Raw genomic sequence first — 21296 nt, 5'->3', positions numbered from 1 at the left:
TTATTCACATTTGCGACCCATTTCGCACTCTTCAGCGTAATGATATTTCCCCCAAAAAATGGTTTAAATCTCAAAAGGAAGAAGACATCTTAATGTCGTAATGTACAGTACTTGCAATCGTTTCACTGTGGAATTCTGTTTCTTCTCGTGAAAAATCTCCGTGCTCCGCCGACTTCTCTCTAGGACAGCCCGCCGTAACTTTAAGCGAGGGGCCTGAACCAAGTGCTGGAAGAGCGGGTGTCGTGACTTTTTTTGCATTTCAGCTCAAGTGATGTCAAAGCAAAGAAGAACGGATGTAATGCGTGCGTTCTAGAAAGTCTACGAGAGCAATACCGCCAGCTGGTGCTTTTTGGACGAGCTCGACAACAGGACAGGACGAAGCATTTTTCAGCAGTTTTTTCCGCATTTTTCGGGGCAGCCACCTGCCAGCCTGAGATCCTAGCGTTTCAAACACCGAGCTGTCCCCTGGACTTGGCTCACAGCACACGAAGATGAGAAAAAGAGCGAGGCTGCTTCTCGCCGGGCGTGGTGGCGCACGCCTGTAATCCCAGCTGCCGGGAGGCTGAGACCGAGGGACCGCTTGCGCTCGGGAGTTCTGCACAGCAGTGGGCTGTGTTGATCGGGGGTCCGCAGCGTCTTCGGCACCAATATGGTGATCCCGGGGGAGCTTGGGCTCACCAGGTTGTCTAAAGAGGGGTGTACCAACCCAGGTCGGAAACGGAGCAGGTGAAAGCCCCCGTGCTGATGCGTGCTGGGACAGCTCCTGTGAGCAGCAGCTGTCGTGCAGCCCGGGCAACAGAGTGGGACGCGGTCTTTTGCCACAACTTTGGAAGGAGGGAATCTTCATCTGTGTCCGGGGTGTTACAGTCAAGTTTGTTGCTTTTGTTTAGTCTCTTTGATTTTCTTTTGTTTGCGTGGGTCGTTAGTTTTTCCTTTGTAGTTTTTTTCTTCTGCTCTGAACCCTTTAATACATTGTCATTGTGAGCGTATGACATCCGCTCAAGTGTTGTCAAAGCAAGGATGGACGGGTAAAATGCCTGCCTTCCTGGCGTCTTGCAACACGAGAACGGCGGTGAAGCAGTTCGCTTTGCGTGGGCAGAGCACAAGTGGGAAAGCCTCTCTCTTACGCACGAGTCAGAGCACAAAACGGGCTCGTCCGGGATTTGAACCCGGGACCTCTCGCACCCAAAGCGAGAATCATACCCCTAGATCAACGAGCCATTCGCAGAGGGGGTGCTGGCTGTTTGCCAGAACTCGTTGTAAAAAAAAGGAGAGGGACAGATGTTAACGGTTTTCCAAAGGATGAAAGTCGCCTTCGTTTATTCACATTTGCGACCCATTTCGCACTCTTCAGCGTAATGATATTTCCCCCAAAAGTGGTTTAAATCTCAAAAGGAAGAAGACATCTTAATGTCGTAATGTACAGTACTTGCAATCGTTTCACTGTGGAATTCTGTTTCTTCTCGTGAAAAATCTCCGTGCTCCGCCGACTTCTCTCTAGGACAGCCCGCCGTAACTTTAAGCGAGGGGCCTGAACCAAGTGCTGGAAGAGCGGGTGTCGTGACTTTTTTTGCATTTCAGCTCAAGTGATGTCAAAGCAAAGAAGAACGGATGTAATGCGTGCGTTCTAGAAAGTCTACGAGAGCAATACCGCCAGCTGGTGCTTTTTGGACGAGCTCGACAACAGGACAGGACGAAGCATTTTTCAGCAGTTTTTTCCGCATTTTTCGGGGCAGCCACCTGCCAGCCTGAGATCCTAGCGTTTCAAACACCGAGCTGTCCCCTGGACTTGGCTCACAGCACACGAAGATGAGAAAAAGAGCGAGGCTGCTTCTCGCCGGGCGTGGTGGCGCACGCCTGTAATCCCAGCTGCCGGGAGGCTGAGACCGAGGGACCGCTTGCGCTCGGGAGTTCTGCACAGCAGTGGGCTGTGTTGATCGGGGGTCCGCAGCGTCTTCGGCACCAATATGGTGATCCCGGGGGAGCTTGGGCTCACCAGGTTGTCTAAAGAGGGGTGTACCAACCCAGGTCGGAAACGGAGCAGGTGAAAGCCCCCGTGCTGATGCGTGCTGGGACAGCTCCTGTGAGCAGCAGCTGTCGTGCAGCCCGGGCAACAGAGTGGGACGCGGTCTTTTGCCACAACTTTGGAAGGAGGGAATCTTCATCTGTGTCCGGGGTGTTACAGTCAAGTTTGTTGCTTTTGTTTAGTCTCTTTGATTTTCTTTTGTTTGCGTGGGTCGTTAGTTTTTCCTTTGTAGTTTTTTTCATCTGCTCTGAACCCTTTAATACATTGTCTTTGAATTGTATGACATCAGCCCAAGTGTTGTCAAAGCAAGGATGGACGGGTAAAATGCCTGCCTTCCTGGCGTCCTGCAACACGAGAACGGAGGTGAAGCAGATCGCTTTGCGTGGGCAGAGCACAAGTGGGAAAGCCTCTCTCTTACGCACGAGTCAGAGCACAAAACGGGCTCGTCCGGGATTTGAACCCGGGACCTCTCGCACCCAAAGCGAGAATCATACCCCTAGACCAACGAGCCATTCGCAGAGGGGGTGCTGGCTGTTTGCCAGAACTCGTTGTAAAAAAAAAGGAGAGGGACAGATGTGAACGGTTTTCCAAAGGATGAAAGTCGCCTTCGTTTATTCACATTTGCGACCCATTTCGCACTCTTCAGCGTAATGATATTTCCACCAAAAGTGGTTTAAATCTCAAAAGGAAGAAGACATCTTAATGTCGTAATGTACAGTACTTGCAATCGTTTCACTGTGGAATTCTGTTTCTTCTCGTGAAAAATCTCCGTGCTCCGCCGACTTCTCTCTAGGACAGCCCGCCGTAACTTTAAGCGAGGAGCCTGAACCAAGTGCTGGAAGAGAGGGTGTCGTGACTTTTTTTGCATTTCAGCTCAAGTGATGTCAAAGCAAAGAAGAACGGATGTAATGCGTGCGTTCTAGAAAGTCTACGAGAGCAATACCGCCAGCTGGTGCTTTTTGGACGAGCTCGACAACAGGACAGGACGAAGCATTTTTCAGCAGTTTTTTTCCGCATTTTTCGGGGCAGCCACCTGCCAGCCTGAGATCCTAGCGTTTCAAACACCGAGCTGTTCCCTGGACTTGGCTCACAGCACACGAAGATGAGAAAAAGAGCGAGGCTGCTTCTCGCCAGGCGTGGTGGCGCACGCCTGTAATCCAAGCTACCGGGAGGCTGAGACCGAGGGACCGCTTGCGCTCGGGAGTTCTGCACAGCAGTGGGCTGTGTTGATCGGGGGTCCGCAGCGTCTTCGGCACCAATATGGTGATCCCGGGGGAGCTTGGGCTCACCAGGTTGTCTAAAGAGGGGTGTACCAACCCAGGTCGGAAACGGAGCAGGTGAAAGCCCCCGTGCTGATGCGTGCTGGGACAGCTCCTGTGAGCAGCAGCTGTCGTGCAGCCCGGGCAACAGAGTGGGACGCGGTCTTTTGCCACAACTTTGGAAGGAGGGAATCTTCATCTGTGTCCGGGGTGTTACAGTCAAGTTTGTTGCTTTTGTTTAGTCTCTTTGATTTTCTTTTGTTTGCGTGGGTCGTTAGTTTTTCCTTTGTAGTTTTTTTCTTCTGCTCTGAACCCTTTAATACATTGTCTTTGAATTGTATGACATCAGCCCAAGTGTTGTCAAAGCAAGGATGGACGGGTAAAATGCCTGCCTTCCTGGCGTCTTGCAACACGAGAACGGCGGTGAAGCAGTTCGCTTTGCGTGGGCAGAGCACAAGTGGGAAAGCCTCTCTCTTACGCACGGGTCAGAGCACAAAACGGGCTCGTCCGGGATTTGAACCCGGGACCTCTCGCACCCTAAGCGAGAATCATACCCCTAGACCAACGAGCCATTCGCAGAGGTGGTGCTGGCTGTTTGCCAGAACTCGTTGTAAAAAAAAAGGAGAGAGGGACAGATGTGAACGGTTTTCCAAAGGATGAAAGTCGCCTTCGTTTATTCACATTTGCGACCCATTTCGCACTCTTCAGCGTAATGATATTTCCCCCAAAAGTGGTTTAAATCTCAAAAGGAAGAAGACATCTTAATGTCGTAATGTACAGTACTTGCAATCGTTTCACTGTGGAATTCTGTTTCTTCTCGTGAAAAATCTCCGTGCTCCGCCGACTTCTCTCTAGGACAGCCCGCCGTAACTTTAAGCGAGGGGCCTGAACCAAGTGCTGGAAGAGCGGGTGTCGTGACTTTTTTTGCATTTCAGCTCAAGTGATGTCAAAGCAAAGAAGAACGGATGTAATGCGTGCGTTCTAGAAAGTCTACGAGAGCAATACCGCCAGCTGGTGCTTTTTGGACGAGCTCGACAACAGGACAGGACGAAGCATTTTTCAGCAGTTTTTTCCGCATTTTTCGGGGCAGCCACCTGCCAGCCTGAGATCCTAGCGTTTCAAACACCGAGCTGTCCCCTGGACTTGGCTCACAGCACACGAAGATGAGAAAAAGAGCGAGGCTGCTTCTCGCCGGGCGTGGTGGCGCACGCCTGTAATCCCAGCTGCCGGGAGGCTGAGACCGAGGGACCGCTTGCGCTCGGGAGTTCTGCACAGCAGTGGGCTGTGTTGATCGGGGGTCTGCAGCGTCTTCGGCACCAATATGGTGATCCCGGGGGAGCTTGGGCTCACCAGGTTGTCTAAAGAGGGGTGTACCAACCCAGGTCGGAAACGGAGCAGGTGAAAGCCCCCGTGCTGATGCGTGCTGGGACAGCTCCTGTGAGCAGCAGCTGTCGTGCAGCCCGGGCAACAGAGTGGGACGTGGTCTTTTGCCACAACTTTGGAAGGAGGGAATCTTCATCTGTGTCCGGGGTGTTACAGTCAAGTTTGTTGCTTTTGTTTAGTCTCTTTGATTTTCTTTTGTTTGCGTGGGTCGTTAGTTTTTCCTTTGTAGTTTTTTTCTTCTGCTCTGAACCCTTTAATACATTGTCATTGTGAGCGTATGACATCCGCTCAAGTGTTGTCAAAGCAAGGATGGACGGGTAAAATGCCTGCCTTCCTGGCGTCCTGCAACACGAGAACGGCGGTGAAGCAGTTCGCTTTGCGTGGGCAGAGCACAAGTGGGAAAGCCTCTCTCTTACGCACGAGTCAGAGCACAAAACGGGCTCGTCCGGGATTTGAACCCGGGACCTCTCACACCCAAAGCGAGAATCATACCCCTAGACCAACGAGCCATTCGCAGAGGGGGTGCTGGCTGTTTGCCAGAACTCGTTGTAAAAAAAAGGAGAGGGACAGATGTGAACGGTTTTCCAAAGGATGAAAGTCGCCTTCGTTTATTCACATTTGCGACCCATTTCGCACTCTTCAGCGTAATGATATTTCCCCCAAAAGTGGTTTAAATCTCAAAAGGAAGAAGACATCTTAATGTCGTAATGTACAGTACTTGCAATCGTTTCACTGTGGAATTCTGTTTCTTCTCGTGAAAAATCTCCGTGCTCCGCCGACTTCTCTCTAGGACAGCCCGCCGTAACTTTAAGCGAGGGGCCTGAACCAAGTGCTGGAAGAGCGGGTGTCGTGACTTTTTTTGCATTTCAGCTCAAGTGATGTCAAAGCAAAGAAGAACGGATGTAATGCGTGCGTTCTAGAAAGTCTACGAGAGCAATACCGCCAGCTGGTGCTTTTTGGACGAGCTCGACAACAGGACAGGACGAAGCATTTTTCAGCAGTTTTTTCCGCATTTTTCGGGGCAGCCACCTGCCAGCCTGAGATCCTAGCGTTTCAAACACCGAGCTGTTCCCTGGACTTGGCTCACAGCACACGAAGATGAGAAAAAGAGCGAGGCTGCTTCTCGCCAGGCGTGGTGGCGCACGCCTGTAATCCAAGCTACCGGGAGGCTGAGACCGAGGGACCGCTTGCGCTCGGGAGTTCTGCACAGCAGTGGGCTGTGTTGATCGGGGGTCCGCAGCGTCTTCGGCACCAATATGGTGATCCCGGGGGAGCTTGGGCTCACCAGGTTGTCTAAAGAGGGGTGTACCAACCCAGGTCGGAAACGGAGCAGGTGAAAGCCCCCGTGCTGATGCGTGCTGGGACAGCTCCTGTGAGCAGCAGCTGTCGTGCAGCCCGGGCAACAGAGTGGGACGTGGTCTTTTGCCACAACTTTGGAAGGAGGGAATCTTCATCTGTGTCCGGGGTGTTACAGTCAAGTTTGTTGCTTTTGTTTAGTCTCTTTGATTTTCTTTTGTTTGCGTGGGTCGTTAGTTTTTCCTTTGTAGTTTTTTTCTTCTGCTCTGAACCCTTTAATACATTGTCATTGTGAGCGTATGACATCCGCTCAAGTGTTGTCAAAGCAAGGATGGACGGGTAAAATGCCTGCCTTCCTGGCGTCCTGCAACACGAGAACGGCGGTGAAGCAGTTCGCTTTGCGTGGGCAGAGCACAAGTGGGAAAGCCTCTCTCTTACGCACGAGTCAGAGCACAAAACGGGCTCGTCGGGGATTTGAACCCAGGACCTCTCACACCCAAAGTGAGAATCATACCCCTAGACCAACGAGCCATTCGCAGAGGGGGTGCTGGCTGTTTGCCAGAACTCGTTGTAAAAAAAAGGAGAGGGACAGATGTGAACGGTTTTCCAAAGGATGAAAGTCGCCTTCGTTTATTCACATTTGCGACCCATTTCGCACTCTTCAGCGTAATGATATTTCCCCCAAAAGTGGTTTAAATCTCAAAAGGAAGAAGACATCTTAATGTTGTAATGTACAGTACTTGCAATCGTTTCACTGTGGAATTCTGTTTCTTCTCGTGAAAAATCTCCGTGCTCCGCCGACTTCTCTCTAGGACAGCCCGCCGTAACTTTAAGCGAGGGGCCTGAACCAAGTGCTGGAAGAGCGGGTGTCGTGACTTTTTTTGCATTTCAGCTCAAGTGATGTCAAAGCAAAGAAGAACGGATGTAATGCGTGCGTTCTAGAAAGTCTACGAGAGCAATACCGCCAGCTGGTGCTTTTTGGACGAGCTCGACAACAGGACAGGACGAAGCATTTTTCAGCAGTTTTTTCCGCATTTTTCGGGGCAGCCACCTGCCAGCCTGAGATCCTAGCGTTTCAAACACCGAGCTGTCCCCTGGACTTGGCTCACAGCACACGAAGATGAGAAAAAGAGCGAGGCTGCTTCTCGCCGGGCGTGGTGGCGCACGCCTGTAATCCAAGCTGCCGGGAGGCTGAGACCGAGGGACCGCTTGCGCTCTGGAGTTCTGCACAGCAGTGGGCTGTGTTGATCGGGGGTCCGCAGCGTCTTCGGCACCAATATGGTGATCCCGGGGGAGCTTGGGCTCACCAGGTTGTCTAAAGAGGGGTGTACCAACCCAGGTCGGAAACGGAGCAGGTGAAAGCCCCCGTGCTGATGCGTGCTGGGACAGCTCCTGTGAGTAGCAGCTGTCGTGCAGCCCGGGCAACAGAGTGGGACGCGGTCTTTTGCCACAACTTTGGAAGGAGGGAATCTTCATCTGTGTCCGGGGTGTTACAGTCAAGTTTGTTGCTTTTGTTTAGTCTCTTTGATTTTCTTTTGTTTGCGTGGGTCGTTAGTTTTTCCTTTGTAGTTTTTTTCTTCTGCTCTGAACCCTTTAATACATTGTCATTGTGAGCGTATGACATCCGCTCAAGTGTTGTCAAAGCAAGGATGGACGGGTAAAATGCCTGCCTTCCTGGCGTCCTGCAACACGAGAACGGTGGTGAAGCAGTTCGCTTTGCGTGGGCAGAGGACAAGTGGGAAAGCCTCTCTCTTACGCACGAGTCAGAGCACAAAACGGGCTCGTCCGGGATTTGAACCCGGGACTTCTCGCACCCAAAGCGAGAATCATACCCCTAGACCAACGAGCCATTCGCAGAGGGGGTGCTGGCTGTTTGCCAGAACTCGTTGTAAAAAAAAAGGAGAGGGACAGATGTGAACGGTTTTCCAAAGGATGAAAGTCGCCTTCGTTTATTCACATTTGCGACCCATTTCGCACTCTTCAGCGTAATGATATTTCCCCCAAAAGTGGTTTAAATCTCAAAAGGAAGAAGACATCTTAATGTCGTAATGTACAGTACTTGCAATCGTTTCACTGTGGAATTCTGTTTCTTCTCGTGAAAAATCTCCGTGCTCCGCCGACTTCTCTCTAGGACAGCCCGCCGTAACTTTAAGCGAGGGGCCTGAACCAAGTGCTGGAAGAGCGGGTGTCGTGACTTTTTTTGCATTTCAGCTCAAGTGATGTCAAAGCAAAGAAGAACGGATGTAATGCGTGCGTTCTAGAAAGTCTACGAGAGCAATACCGCCAGCTGGTGCTTTTTGGACGAGCTCGACAACAGGACAGGACGAAGCATTTTTCAGCAGTTTTTTCCGCATTTTTCGGGGCAGCCACCTGCCAGCCTGAGATCCTAGCGTTTCAAACACCGAGCTGTCCCCTGGACTTGGCTCACAGCACACGAAGATGAGAAAAAGAGCGAGGCTGCTTCTCGCCGGGCGTGGTGGCGCACGCCTGTAATCCCAGCTGCCGGGAGGCTGAGACCGAGGGACCGCTTGCGCTCGGGAGTTCTGCACAGCAGTGGGCTGTGTTGATCGGGGGTCCGCAGCGTCTTCGGCACCAATATGGTGATCCCGGGGGAGCTTGGGCTCACCAGGTTGTCTAAAGAGGGGTGTACCAACCCAGGTCGGAAACGGAGCAGGTGAAAGCCCCCGTGCTGATGCGTGCTGGGACAGCTCCTGTGAGCAGCAGCTGTCGTGCAGCCCGGGCAACAGAGTGGGACGCGGTCTTTTGCCACAACTTTGGAAGGAGGGAATCTTCATCTGTGTCCGGGGTGTTACAGTCAAGTTTGTTGCTTTTGTTTAGTCTCTTTGATTTTCTTTTGTTTGCGTGGGTCGTTAGTTTTTCCTTTGTAGTTTTTTTCTTCTGCTCTGAACCCTTTAATACATTGTCATTGTGAGCGTATGACATCCGCTCAAGTGTTGTCAAAGCAAGGATGGACGGGTAAAATGCCTGCCTTCCTGGCGTCCTGCAACACGAGAACGGCGGTGAAGCAGTTCGCTTTGCGTGGGCAGAGCACAAGTGGGAAAGCCTCTCTCTTACGCACGAGTCAGAGCACAAAACGGGCCCGTCCGGGATTTGAACCCGGGACCTCTCGCACCCAAAGCGAGAATCATACCCCTAGACCAACGAGCCATTCGCAGAGGGGGTGCTGGCTGTTTGCCAGAACTCGTTGTAAAAAAAAGGAGAGGGACAGATGTGAACGGTTTTCCAAAGGATGAAAGTCGCCTTCGTTTATTCACATTTGCGACCCATTTCGCACTCTTCAGCGTAATGATATTTCCCCCAAAAGTGGTTTAAATCTCAAAAGGAAGAAGACATCTTAATGTCGTAATGTACAGTACTTGCAATCGTTTCACTGTGGAATTCTGTTTCTTCTCGTGAAAAATCTCCGTGCTCCGCCGACTTCTCTCTAGGACAGCCCGCCGTAACTTTAAGCGAGGGGCCTGAACCAAGTGCTGGAAGAGCGGGTGTCGTGACTTTTTTTGCATTTCAGCTCAAGTGATGTCAAAGCAAAGAAGAACGGATGTAATGCGTGCGTTCTAGAAAGTCTACGAGAGCAATACCGCCAGCTGGTGCTTTTTGGACGAGCTCGACAACAGGACAGGACGAAGCATTTTTCAGCAGTTTTTTCCGCATTTTTCGGGGCAGCCACCTGCCAGCCTGAGATCCTAGCGTTTCAAACACCGAGCTGTCCCCTGGACTTGGCTCACAGCACACGAAGATGAGAAAAAGAGCGAGGCTGCTTCTCGCCAGGCGTGGTGGCGCACGCCTGTAATCCAAGCTACCGGGAGGCTGAGACCGAGGGACCGCTTGCGCTCGGGAGTTCTGCACAGCAGTGGGCTGTGTTGATCGGGGGTCCGCAGTACCAACCCAGGTCGGAAACGGAGCAGGTGAAAGCCCCCGTGCTGATGCGTGCTGGGACAGCTCCTGTGAGCAGCAGCTGTCGTGCAGCCCGGGCAACAGAGTGGGACGCGGTCTTTTGCCACAACTTTGGAAGGAGGGAATCTTCATCTGTGTCCGGGGTGTTACAGTCAAGTTTGTTGCTTTTGTTTAGTCTCTTTGATTTTCTTTTGTTTGCGTGGGTCGTTAGTTTTTCCTTTGTAGTTTTTTTCTTCTGCTCTGAACCCTTTAATACATTGTCATTGTGAGCGTATGACATCCGCTCAAGTGTTGTCAAAGCAAGGATGGACGGGTAAAATGCCTGCCTTCCTGGCGTCCTGCAACACGAGAACGGCGGTGAAGCAGATCGCTTTGCGTGGGCAGAGCACAAGTGGGAAAGCCTCTCTCTTACGCACGAGTCAGAGCACAAAACGGGCTCGTCCGGGATTTGAACCCGGGACCTCTCGCACCCAAAGCGAGAATCATACCCCTAGACCAACGAGCCATTCGCAGAGGGGGTGCTGGCTGTTTGCCAGAACTCGTTGTAAAAAAAAGGAGAGGGACAGATGTGAACGGTTTTCCAAAGGATGAAAGTCGCCTTCGTTTATTCACATTTGCGACCCATTTCGCACTCTTCAGCGTAATGATATTTCCCCCAAAAGTGGTTTAAATCTCAAAAGGAAGAAGACATCTTAATGTCGTAATGTACAGTACTTGCAATCGTTTCACTGTGGAATTCTGTTTCTTCTCGTGAAAAATCTCCGTGCTCCGCCGACTTCTCTCTAGGACAGCCCGCCGTAACTTTAAGCGAGGGGCCTGAACCAAGTGCTGGAAGAGCGGGTGTCGTGACTTTTTTTGCATTTCAGCTCAAGTGATGTCAAAGCAAAGAAGAACGGATGTAATGCGTGCGTTCTAGAAAGTCTACGAGAGCAATACCGCCAGCTGGTGCTTTTTGGACGAGCTCGACAACAGGACAGGACGAAGCATTTTTCAGCAGTTTTTTCCGCATTTTTCGGGGCAGCCACCTGCCAGCCTGAGATCCTAGCGTTTCAAACACCGAGCTGTCCCCTGGACTTGGCTCACAGCACACGAAGATGAGAAAAAGAGCGAGGCTGCTTCTCGCCTGGCGTGGTGGCGCACGCCTGTAATCCAAGCTACCGGGAGGCTGAGACCGAGGGACCGCTTGCGCTCGGGAGTTCTGCACAGCAGTGGGCTGTGTTGATCGGGGGTCCGCAGTACCAACCCAGGTCGGAAACGGAGCAGGTGAAAGCCCCCGTGCTGATGCGTGCTGGGACAGCTCCTGTGAGCAGCAGCTGTCGTGCAGCCCGGGCAACAGAGTGGGACGCGGTCTTTTGCCACAACTTTGGAAGGAGGGAATCTTCATCTGTGTCCGGGGTGTTACAGTCAAGTTTGTTGCTTTTGTTTAGTCTCTTTGATTTTCTTTTGTTTGCGTGGGTCGTTAGTTTTTCCTTTGTAGTTTTTTTCTTCTGCTCTGAACCCTTTAATACATTGTCATTGTGAGCGTATGACATCCGCTCAAGTGTTGTCAAAGCAAGGATGGACGGGTAAAATGCCTGCCTTCCTGGCGTCCTGCAACACGAGAACGGCGGTGAAGCAGATCGCTTTGCGTGGGCAGAGCACAAGTGGGAAAGCCTCTCTCTTACGCACGAGTCAGAGCACAAAACGGGCTCGTCCGGGATTTGAACCCGGGACCTCTCGCACCCAAAGCGAGAATCATACCCCTAGACCAACGAGCCATTCGCAGAGGGGGTGCTGGCTGTTTGCCAGAACTCGTTGTAAAAAAAAGGAGAGGGACAGATGTGAACGGTTTTCCAAAGGATGAAAGTCGCCTTCGTTTATTCACATTTGCGACCCATTTCGCACTCTTCAGCGTAATGATATTTCCCCCAAAAGTGGTTTAAATCTCAAAAGGAAGAAGACATCTTAATGTCGTAATGTACAGTACTTGCAATCGTTTCACTGTGGAATTCTGTTTCTTCTCGTGAAAAATCTCCGTGCTCCGCCGACTTCTCTCTAGGACAGCCCGCCGTAACTTTAAGCGAGGGGCCTGAACCAAGTGCTGGAAGAGCGGGTGTCGTGACTTTTTTTGCATTTCAGCTCAAGTGATGTCAAAGCAAAGAAGAACGGATGTAATGCGTGCGTTCTAGAAAGTCTACGAGAGCAATACCGCCAGCTGGTGCTTTTTGGACGAGCTCGACAACAGGACAGGACGAAGCATTTTTCAGCAGTTTTTTCCGCATTTTTCGGGGCAGCCACCTGCCAGCCTGAGATCCTAGCGTTTCAAACACCGAGCTGTCCCCTGGACTTGGCTCACAGCACACGAAGATGAGAAAAAGAGCGAGGCTGCTTCTCGCCTGGCGTGGTGGCGCACGCCTGTAATCCAAGCTACCGGGAGGCTGAGACCGAGGGACCGCTTGCGCTCGGGAGTTCTGCACAGCAGTGGGCTGTGTTGATCGGGGGTCCGCAGTACCAACCCAGGTCGGAAACGGAGCAGGTGAAAGCCCCCGTGCTGATGCGTGCTGGGACAGCTCCTGTGAGCAGCAGCTGTCGTGCAGCCCGGGCAACAGAGTGGGACGCGGTCTTTTGCCACAACTTTGGAAGGAGGGAATCTTCATCTGTGTCCGGGGTGTTACAGTCAAGTTTGTTGCTTTTGTTTAGTCTCTTTGATTTTCTTTTGTTTGCGTGGGTCGTTAGTTTTTCCTTTGTAGTTTTTTTCTTCTGCTCTGAACCCTTTAATACATTGTCATTGTGAGCGTATGACATCCGCTCAAGTGTTGTCAAAGCAAGGATGGACGGGTAAAATGCCTGCCTTCCTGGCGTCCTGCAACACGAGAACGGCGGTGAAGCAGTTCGCTTTGCGTGGGCAGAGCACAAGTGGGAAAGCCTCTCTCTTACGCACGAGTCAGAGCACAAAACGGGCCCGTCCGGGATTTGAACCCGGGACCTCTCGCACCCAAAGCGAGAATCATACCCCTAGACCAACGAGCCATTCGCAGAGGGGGTGCTGGCTGTTTGCCAGAACTCGTTGTAAAAAAAAGGAGAGGGACAGATGTGAACGGTTTTCCAAAGGATGAAAGTCGCCTTCGTTTATTCACATTTGCGACCCATTTCGCACTCTTCAGCGTAATGATATTTCCCCCAAAAGTGGTTTAAATCTCAAAAGGAAGAAGACATCTTAATGTCGTAATGTACAGTACTTGCAATCGTTTCACTGTGGAATTCTGTTTCTTCTCGTGAAAAATCTCCGTGCTCCGCCGACTTCTCTCTAGGACAGCCCGCCGTAACTTTAAGCGAGGGGCCTGAACCAAGTGCTGGAAGAGCGGGTGTCGTGACTTTTTTTGCATTTCAGCTCAAGTGATGTCAAAGCAAAGAAGAACGGATGTAATGCGTGCGTTCTAGAAAGTCTACGAGAGCAATACCGCCAGCTGGTGCTTTTTGGACGAGCTCGACAACAGGACAGGACGAAGCATTTTTCAGCAGTTTTTTCCGCATTTTTCGGGGCAGCCACCTGCCAGCCTGAGATCCTAGCGTTTCAAACACCGAGCTGTCCCCTGGACTTGGCTCACAGCACACGAAGATGAGAAAAAGAGCGAGGCTGCTTCTCGCCAGGCGTGGTGGCGCACGCCTGTAATCCAAGCTACCGGGAGGCTGAGACCGAGGGACCGCTTGCGCTCGGGAGTTCTGCACAGCAGTGGGCTGTGTTGATCGGGGGTCCGCAGTACCAACCCAGGTCGGAAACGGAGCAGGTGAAAGCCCCTGTGCTGATGCGTGCTGGGACAGCTCCTGTGAGCAGCAGCTGTCGTGCAGCCCGGGCAACAGAGTGGGACGCGGTCTTTTGCCACAACTTTGGAAGGAGGGAATCTTCATCTGTGTCCGGGGTGTTACAGTCAAGTTTGTTGCTTTTGTTTAGTCTCTTTGATTTTCTTTTGTTTGCGTGGGTCGTTAGTTTTTCCTTTGTAGTTTTTTTCTTCTGCTCTGAACCCTTTAATACATTGTCATTGTGAGCGTATGACATCCGCTCAAGTGTTGTCAAAGCAAGGATGGACGGGTAAAATGCCTGCCTTCCTGGCGTCCTGCAACACGAGAACGGCGGTGAAGCAGATCGCTTTGCGTGGGCAGAGCACAAGTGGGAAAGCCTCTCTCTTACGCACGAGTCAGAGCACAAAACGGGCTCGTCCGGGATTTGAACCCGGGACCTCTCGCACCCAAAGCGAGAATCATACCCCTAGACCAACGAGCCATTCGCAGAGGGGGGTGCTGGCTGTTTGCCAGAACTCGTTGTAAAAAAAAGGAGAGGGACAGATGTGAACGGTTTTCCAAAGGATGAAAGTCGCCTTCGTTTATTCACATTTGCGACCCATTTCGCACTCTTCAGCGTAATGATATTTCCCCCAAAAGTGGTTTAAATCTCAAAAGGAAGAAGACATCTTAATGTCGTAATGTACAGTACTTGCAATCGTTTCACTGTGGAATTCTGTTTCTTCTCGTGAAAAATCTCCGTGCTCCGCCGACTTCTCTCTAGGACAGCCCGCCGTAACTTTAAGCGAGGGGCCTGAACCAAGTGCTGGAAGAGCGGGTGTCGTGACTTTTTTTGCATTTCAGCTCAAGTGATGTCAAAGCAAAGAAGAACGGATGTAATGCGTGCGTTCTAGAAAGTCTACGAGAGCAATACCGCCAGCTGGTGCTTTTTGGACGAGCTCGACAACAGGACAGGACGAAGCATTTTTCAGCAGTTTTTTCCGCATTTTTCGGGGCAGCCACCTGCCAGCCTGAGATCCTAGCGTTTCAAACACCGAGCTGTCCCCTGGACTTGGCTCACAGCACACGAAGATGAGAAAAAGAGCGAGGCTGCTTCTCGCCTGGCGTGGTGGCGCACGCCTGTAATCCAAGCTACCGGGAGGCTGAGACCGAGGGACCGCTTGCGCTCGGGAGTTCTGCACAGCAGTGGGCTGTGTTGATCGGGGGTCCGCAGTACCAACCCAGGTCGGAAACGGAGCAGGTGAAAGCCCCCGTGCTGATGCGTGCTGGGACAGCTCCTGTGAGCAGCAGCTGTCGTGCAGCCCGGGCAACAGAGTGGGACGCGGTCTTTTGCCACAACTTTGGAAGGAGGGAATCTTCATCTGTGTCCGGGGTGTTACAGTCAAGTTTGTTGCTTTTGTTTAGTCTCTTTGATTTTCTTTTGTTTGCGTGGGTCGTTAGTTTTTCCTTTGTAGTTTTTTTCTTCTGCTCTGAACCCTTTAATACATTGTCATTGTGAGCGTATGACATCCGCTCAAGTGTTGTCAAAGCAAGGATGGACGGGTAAAATGCCTGCCTTCCTGGCGTCCTGCAACACGAGAACGGCGGTGAAGCAGTTCGCTTTGCGTGGGCAGAGCACAAGTGGGAAAGCCTCTCTCTTACGCACGAGTCAGAGCACAAAACGGGCTCGTCCGGGATTTGAACCCGGGACCTCTCGCACCCAAAGCGAGAATCATACCCCTAGACCAACGAGCCATTCGCAGAGGGGGTGCTGGCTGTTTGCCAGAACTCGTTGTAAAAAAAAGGAGAGGGACAGATGTGAACGGTTTTCCAAAGGATGAAAGTCGCCTTCGTTTATTCACATTTGCGACCCATTTCGCACTCTTCAGCGTAATGATATTTCCCCCAAAAGTGGTTTAAATCTCAAAAGGAAGAAGACATCTTAATGTCGTAATGTACAGTACTTGCAATCGTTTCACTGTGGAATTCTGTTTCTTCTCGTGAAAAATCTCCGTGCTCCGCCGACTTCTCTCTAGGACAGCCCGCCGTAACTTTAAGCGAGGGGCCTGAACCAAGTGCTGGAAGAGCGGGTGTCGTGACTTTTTTTGCATTTCAGCTCAAGTGATGTCAAAGCAAAGAAGAACGGATGTAATGCGTGCGTTCTAGAAAGTCTACGAGAGCAATACCGCCAGCTGGTGCTTTTTGGACGAGCTCGACAACAGGACAGGACGAAGCATTTTTCAGCAGTTTTTTCCGCATTTTTCGGGGCAGCCACCTGCCAGCCTGAGATCCTAGCGTTTCAAACACCGAGCTGTCCCCTGGACTTGGCTCACAGCACACGAAGATGAGAAAAAGAGCGAGGCTGCTTCTCGCCAGGCGTGGTGGCGCACGCCTGTAATCCAAGCTACCGGGAGGCTGAGACCGAGGGACCGCTTGCGCTCGGGAGTTCTGCACAGCAGTGGGCTGTGTTGATCGGGGGTCCGCAGTACCAACCCAGGTCGGAAACGGAGCAGGTGAAAGCCCCTGTGCTGATGCGTGCTGGGACAGCTCCTGTGAGCAGCAGCTGTCGTGCAGCCCGGGCAACAGAGTGGGACGCGGTCTTTTGCCACAACTTTGGAAGGAGGGAATCTTCATCTGTGTCCGGGGTGTTACAGTCAAGTTTGTTGCTTTTGTTTAGTCTCTTTGATTTTCTTTTGTTTGCGTGGGTCGTTAGTTTTTCCTTTGTAGTTTTTTTCTTCTGCTCTGAACCCTTTAATACATTGTCATTGTGAGCGTATGACATCCGCTCAAGTGTTGTCAAAGCAAGGATGGACGGGTAAAATGCCTGCCTTCCTGGCGTCCTGCAACACGAGAACGGCGGTGAAGCAGATCGCTTTGCGTGGGCAGAGCACAAGTGGGAAAGCCTCTCTCTTACGCACGAGTCAGAGCACAAAACGGGCTCGTCCGGGATTTGAACCCGGGACCTCTCGCACCCAAAGCGAGAATCATACCCCTAGACCAACGAGCCATTCGCAGAGGGGGTGCTGGCTGTTTGCCAGAACTCGTTGTAAAAAAAAGGAGAGGGACAGATGTGAACGGTTTTCCAAAGGATGAAAGTCGCCTTCGTTTATTCACATTTGCGACCCATTTCGCACTCTTCAGCGTAATGATATTTCCCCCAAAAGTGGTTTAAATCTCAAAAGGAAGAAGACATCTTAATGTCGTAATGTACAGTACTTGCAATCGTTTCACTGTGGAATTCTGTTTCTTCTCGTGAAAAATCTCCGTGCTCCGCCGACTTCTCTCTAGGACAGCCCGCCGTAACTTTAAGCGAGGGGCCTGAACCAAGTGCTGGAAGAGCGGGTGTCGTGACTTTTTTTGCATTTCAGCTCAAGTGATGTCAAAGCAAAGAAGAACGGATGTAATGCGTGCGTTCTAGAAAGTCTACGAGAGCAATACCGCCAGCTGGTGCTTTTTGGACGAGCTCGACAACAGGACAGGACGAAGCATTTTTCAGCAGTTTTTTCCGCATTTTTCGGGGCAGCCACCTGCCAGCCTGAGATCCTAGCGTTTCAAACACCGAGCTGTCCCCTGGACTTGGCTCACAGCACACGAAGATGAGAAAAAGAGCGAGGCTGCTTCTCGCCTGGCGTGGTGGCGCACGCCTGTAATCCAAGCTACCGGGAGGCTGAGACCGAGGGACCGCTTGCGCTCGGGAGTTCTGCACAGCAGTGGGCTGTGTTGATCGGGGGTCCGCAGCGTCTTCGGCACCAATATGGTGATCCCGGGGGAGCTTGGGCTCACCAGGTTGTCTAAAGAGGGGTGTACCAACCCAGGTCGGAAACGGAGCAGGTGAAAGCCCCCGTGCTGATGCGTGCTGGGACAGCTCCTGTGAGCAGCAGCTGTCGTGCAGCCCGGGCAACAGAGTGGGACGCGGTCTTTTGCCACAACTTTGGAAGGAGGGAATCTTCATCTGTGTCCGGGGTGTTACAGTCAAGTTTGTTGCTTTTGTTTAGTCTCTTTGATTTTCTTTTGTTTGCGTGGGTCGTTAGTTTTTCCTTTGTAGTTTTTTTCATCTGCTCTGAACCCTTTAATACATTGTCTTTGAATTGTATGACATCAGCCCAAGTGTTGTCAAAGCAAGGATGGACGGGTAAAATGCCTGCCTTCCTGGCGTCCTGCAACACGAGAACGGAGGTGAAGCAGATCGCTTTGCGTGGGCAGAGCACAAGTGGGAAAGCCTCTCTCTTACGCACGAGTCAGAGCACAAAACGGGCTCGTCCGGGATTTGAACCCGGGACCTCTCACACCCAAAGCGAGAATCATACCCCTAGACCAACGAGCCATTCGCGGAGGGGGTGCTGGCTGTTTGCCAGAACTCGTTGTAAAAAAAAAGGAGAGGGACAGATGTGAACGGTTTTCCAAAGGATGAAAGTCGCCTTCGTTTATTCACATTTGCGACCCATTTCGCACTCTTCAGCGTAATGATATTTCCCCCAAAAGTGGTTTAAATCTCAAAAGGAAGAAGACATCTTAATGTCGTAATGTACAGTACTTGCAATCGTTTCACTGTGGAATTCTGTTTCTTCTCGTGAAAAATCTCCGTGCTCCGCCGACTTCTCTCTAGGACAGCCCGCCGTAACTTTAAGCGAGGAGCCTGAACCAAGTGCTGGAAGAGAGGGTGTCGTGACTTTTTTTGCATTTCAGCTCAAGTGATGTCAAAGCAAAGAAGAACGGATGTAATGCGTGCGTTCTAGAAAGTCTACGAGAGCAATACCGCCAGCTGGTGCTTTTTGGACGAGCTCGACAACAGGACAGGACGAAGCATTTTTCAGCAGTTTTTTTCCGCATTTTTCGGGGCAGCCACCTGCCAGCCTGAGATCCTAGCGTTTCAAACACCGAGCTGTTCCCTGGACTTGGCTCACAGCACACGAAGATGAGAAAAAGAGCGAGGCTGCTTCTCGCCAGGCGTGGTGGCGCACGCCTGTAATCCAAGCTACCGGGAGGCTGAGACCGAGGGACCGCTTGCGCTCGGGAGTTCTGCACAGCAGTGGGCTGTGTTGATCGGGGGTCCGCAGCGTCTTCGGCACCAATATGGTGATCCCGGGGGAGCTTGGGCTCACCAGGTTGTCTAAAGAGGGGTGTACCAACCCAGGTCGGAAACGGAGCAGGTGAAAGCCCCCGTGCTGATGTGTGCTGGGACAGCTCCTGTGAGCAGCAGCTGTCGTGCAGCCCGGGCAACAGAGTGGGACGCGGTCTTTTGCCACAACTTTGGAAGGAGGGAATCTTCATCTGTGTCCGGGGTGTTACAGTCAAGTTTGTTGCTTTTGTTTAGTCTCTTTGATTTTCGTTTGTTTGCGTGGGTCGTTAGTTTTTCCTTTGTAGTTTTTTTCTTCTGCTCTGAACCCTTTAATACATTGTCTTTGAATTGTATGACATCAGCCCAAGTGTTGTCAAAGCAAGGATGGACGGGTAAAATGCCTGCCTTCCTGGCGTCTTGCAACACGAGAACGGCGGTGAAGCAGTTCGCTTTGCGTGGGCAGAGCACAAGTGGGAAAGCCTCTCTCTTACGCACGGGTCAGAGCACAAAACGGGCTCGTCCGGGATTTGAACCCGGGACCTCTCGCACCCTAAGCGAGAATCATACCCCTAGACCAACGAGCCATTCGCAGAGGTGGTGCTGGCTGTTTGCCAGAACTCGTTGTAAAAAAAAAGGAGAGAGGGACAGATGTGAACGGTTTTCCAAAGGATGAAAGTCGCCTTCGTTTATTCACATTTGCGACCCATTTCGCACTCTTCAGCGTAATGATATTTCCCCCAAAAGTGGTTTAAATCTCAAAAGGAAGAAGACATCTTAATGTTGTAATGTACAGTACTTGCAATCGTTTCACTGTGGAATTCTGTTTCTTCTCGTGAAAAATCTCCGTGCTCCGCCGACTTCTCTCTAGGACAGCCCGCCGTAACTTTAAGCGAGGGGCCTGAACCAAGTGCTGGAAGAGCGGGTGTCGTGACTTTTTTTGCATTTCAGCTCAAGTGATGTCAAAGCAAAGAAGAACGGATGTAATGCGTGCGTTCTAGAAAGTCTACGAGAGCAATACCGCCAGCTGGTGCTTTTTGGACGAGCTCGACAACAGGACAGGACGAAGCATTTTTCAGCAGTTTTTTCCGCATTTTTCGGGGCAGCCACCTGCCAGCCTGAGATCCTAGCGTTTCAAACACCGAGCTGTCCCCTGGACTTGGCTCACAGCACACGAAGATGAGAAAAAGAGCGAGGCTGCTTCTCGCCGGGCGTGGTGGCGCACGCCTGTAATCCAAGCTGCCGGGAGGCTGAGACCGAGGGACCGCTTGCGCTCGGGAGTTCTGCACAGCAGTGGGCTGTGTTGATCGGGGGTCCGCAGCGTCTTCGGCACCAATATGGTGATCCCGGGGGAGCTTGGGCTCACCAGGTTGTCTAAAGAGGGGTGTACCAACCCAGGTCGGAAACGGAGCAGGTGAAAGCCCCCGTGCTGATGCGTGCTGGGACAGCTCCTGTGAGCAGCAGCTGTCGTGCAGCCCGGGCAACAGAGTGGGACGCGGTCTTTTGCCACAACTTTGGAAGGAGGGAATCTTCATCTGTGTCCGGGGTGTTACAGTCAAGTTTGTTGCTTTTGTTTAGTCTCTTTGATTTTCTTTTGTTTGCGTGGGTCGTTAGTTTTTCCTTTGTAGTTTTTTTCTTCTGCTCTGAACCCTTTAATACATTGTCATTGTGAGCGTATGACATCCGCTCAAGTGTTGTCAAAGCAAGGATGGACGGGTAAAATGCCTGCCTTCCTGGCGTCCTGCAACACGAGAACGGCGGTGAAGCAGATTGCTTTGCGTGGGCAGAGCACAAGTGGGAAAGCCTCTCTCTTACGCACGAGTCAGAGCACAAAACGGGCTCGTCCGGGATTTGAACCCGGGACCTCTCGCACCCAAAGCGAGAATCATACCCCTAGACCAACGAGCCATTCGCAGAGGGGGTGCTGGCTGTTTGCCAGAACTCGTTGTAAAAAAAAGGAGAGGGACAGATGTTAACGGTTTTCCAAAGGATGAAAGTCGCCTTCGTTTATTCACATTTGCGACCCATTTCGCACTCTTCAGCGTAATGATATTTCCCCCAAAAGTGGTTTAAATCTCAAAAGGAAGAAGACATCTTAATGTCGTAATGTACAGTACTTGCAATCGTTTCACTGTGGAATTCTGTTTCTTCTCGTGAAAAATCTCCGTGCTCCGCCGACTTCTCTCTAGGACAGCCCGCCGTAACTTTAAGCGAGGGGCCTGAACCAAGTGCTGGAAGAGCGGGTGTCGTGACTTTTTTTGCATTTCAGCTCAAGTGATGTCAAAGCAAAGAAGAACGGATGTAATGCGTGCGTTCTAGAAAGTCTACGAGAGCAATACCGCCAGCTGGTGCTTTTTGGACGAGCTCGACAACAGGACAGGACGAAGCATTTTTCAGCAGTTTTTTCCGCATTTTTCGGGGCAGCCACCTGCCAGCCTGAGATCCTAGCGTTTCAAACACCGAGCTGTCCCCTGGACTTGGCTCACAGCACACGAAGATGAGAAAAAGAGCGAGGCTGCTTCTCGCCGGGCGTGGTGGCGCACGCCTGTAATCCCAGCTGCCGGGAGGCTGAGACCGAGGGACCGCTTGCGCTCGGGAGTTC

At 51.6% G+C, this 21296-nt stretch overlaps 16 non-coding genes across 16 annotated transcripts; all 16 read right to left on the bottom strand.

Moving 5' to 3' along the window:
• Positions 1-1148: 1148 nt before the first annotated feature.
• On the bottom strand, positions 1149-1220 carry trnap-ugg (transfer RNA proline (anticodon UGG)). Its single transcript has one exon. It is a non-coding gene; the product is annotated as a tRNA-Pro (tRNA).
• Positions 1221-2465: 1245 nt separating this feature from the next.
• trnap-ugg (transfer RNA proline (anticodon UGG)) lies at positions 2466-2537 on the bottom strand. The gene has a single exon. It is a non-coding gene; the product is annotated as a tRNA-Pro (tRNA).
• Positions 2538-3784: 1247 nt separating this feature from the next.
• trnap-agg (transfer RNA proline (anticodon AGG)) lies at positions 3785-3856 on the bottom strand. Its single transcript has one exon. It is a non-coding gene; the product is annotated as a tRNA-Pro (tRNA).
• Positions 3857-5105: 1249 nt separating this feature from the next.
• On the bottom strand, positions 5106-5177 carry trnap-ugg (transfer RNA proline (anticodon UGG)). The gene has a single exon. It is a non-coding gene; the product is annotated as a tRNA-Pro (tRNA).
• Positions 5178-6423: 1246 nt separating this feature from the next.
• On the bottom strand, positions 6424-6495 carry trnap-ugg (transfer RNA proline (anticodon UGG)). Its single transcript has one exon. It is a non-coding gene; the product is annotated as a tRNA-Pro (tRNA).
• A 1246-nt stretch (positions 6496-7741) lies between these two features.
• trnap-ugg (transfer RNA proline (anticodon UGG)) lies at positions 7742-7813 on the bottom strand. Its single transcript has one exon. It is a non-coding gene; the product is annotated as a tRNA-Pro (tRNA).
• Positions 7814-9060: 1247 nt separating this feature from the next.
• On the bottom strand, positions 9061-9132 carry trnap-ugg (transfer RNA proline (anticodon UGG)). The gene has a single exon. It is a non-coding gene; the product is annotated as a tRNA-Pro (tRNA).
• A 1180-nt stretch (positions 9133-10312) lies between these two features.
• On the bottom strand, positions 10313-10384 carry trnap-ugg (transfer RNA proline (anticodon UGG)). The gene has a single exon. It is a non-coding gene; the product is annotated as a tRNA-Pro (tRNA).
• Positions 10385-11564: 1180 nt separating this feature from the next.
• trnap-ugg (transfer RNA proline (anticodon UGG)) lies at positions 11565-11636 on the bottom strand. Its single transcript has one exon. It is a non-coding gene; the product is annotated as a tRNA-Pro (tRNA).
• Positions 11637-12816: 1180 nt separating this feature from the next.
• trnap-ugg (transfer RNA proline (anticodon UGG)) lies at positions 12817-12888 on the bottom strand. The gene has a single exon. It is a non-coding gene; the product is annotated as a tRNA-Pro (tRNA).
• Positions 12889-14068: 1180 nt separating this feature from the next.
• Positions 14069-14140, bottom strand: trnap-ugg (transfer RNA proline (anticodon UGG)). The gene has a single exon. It is a non-coding gene; the product is annotated as a tRNA-Pro (tRNA).
• A 1181-nt stretch (positions 14141-15321) lies between these two features.
• On the bottom strand, positions 15322-15393 carry trnap-ugg (transfer RNA proline (anticodon UGG)). The gene has a single exon. It is a non-coding gene; the product is annotated as a tRNA-Pro (tRNA).
• A 1180-nt stretch (positions 15394-16573) lies between these two features.
• On the bottom strand, positions 16574-16645 carry trnap-ugg (transfer RNA proline (anticodon UGG)). The gene has a single exon. It is a non-coding gene; the product is annotated as a tRNA-Pro (tRNA).
• A 1245-nt stretch (positions 16646-17890) lies between these two features.
• Positions 17891-17962, bottom strand: trnap-ugg (transfer RNA proline (anticodon UGG)). The gene has a single exon. It is a non-coding gene; the product is annotated as a tRNA-Pro (tRNA).
• A 1247-nt stretch (positions 17963-19209) lies between these two features.
• On the bottom strand, positions 19210-19281 carry trnap-agg (transfer RNA proline (anticodon AGG)). Its single transcript has one exon. It is a non-coding gene; the product is annotated as a tRNA-Pro (tRNA).
• A 1249-nt stretch (positions 19282-20530) lies between these two features.
• Positions 20531-20602, bottom strand: trnap-ugg (transfer RNA proline (anticodon UGG)). Its single transcript has one exon. It is a non-coding gene; the product is annotated as a tRNA-Pro (tRNA).
• Between the last annotated feature and the right edge of the window lie 694 nt (positions 20603-21296).

The sequence above is a fragment of the Lepisosteus oculatus genome, chromosome 4 (assembly GCF_040954835.1).
Source record: "Lepisosteus oculatus isolate fLepOcu1 chromosome 4, fLepOcu1.hap2, whole genome shotgun sequence".
In the NCBI taxonomy this organism is placed as follows: Eukaryota; Metazoa; Chordata; class Actinopteri; order Semionotiformes; family Lepisosteidae; genus Lepisosteus; species Lepisosteus oculatus.
This window is presented reverse-complemented; position numbering and strand designations above follow the sequence as displayed.